Source organism: Gopherus flavomarginatus, chromosome 7 (assembly GCF_025201925.1).
Source record: "Gopherus flavomarginatus isolate rGopFla2 chromosome 7, rGopFla2.mat.asm, whole genome shotgun sequence".
In the NCBI taxonomy this organism is placed as follows: Eukaryota; Metazoa; Chordata; order Testudines; family Testudinidae; genus Gopherus; species Gopherus flavomarginatus.
This window is the reverse complement of record NC_066623.1, coordinates 3,531,798-3,532,464: the sequence shown is the minus strand read 5'-3', so window position 1 is coordinate 3,532,464 and position 667 is coordinate 3,531,798.

Genomic DNA, 667 nt, shown 5'->3' with positions numbered 1-667 from the left:
CGTTACCAAGTTCTCTGACATACCCTTCCAACATGACTCAGTTTCCTCTTGGTAACAGCAGTGAGAGGAATTTATTATTCATTCTTCAGGGTAGCTAGTGTTTTTTCTAGTTTCCTAGAGTTCTGGAAATGGGAGAGCCTGTCACCAATGTGGTTCATGGGATGAATCATATCAGTTTTTTAAAAAGCACAGAGGAAGAACCGGATGTCTTGTTTCCAAAGTAAAATGTGCTTAGTCATAATTAACTGAGCCAACAAAATGTACGTATTCTATGTATTAAGAGCCTGACCTGCCAAGGTGCTGAGTGCCTTCTGAGAAGTGCTGAGTGTTCTCCATTCCGATTGACTACTCAGAAGTTGAGGAGTTTCAGCATCTTCCTGGAAGCACTTAGGACCCAGCAGGATTGAACCCTCACTGGTAACCAAGAATGAATATATTTTGCCTTAGCAGAAATGCAGTTAACTTTTGTTGCTTGAAACATTCACATAAACAAATCCCTCTTTACTTCTACATCATCACAACTGCCACAGCCTGCTCATCCTTGCAGATGGCACAGCATGGTTCCTGGCTGTGCCATCCTGCCCCAGGAAATCCAGCATCAAGGGAGAGACAACAATGCTGGAGATACAGGTAAATAGGAAAGTGGACTGTAGCTTCTCTCTTCACT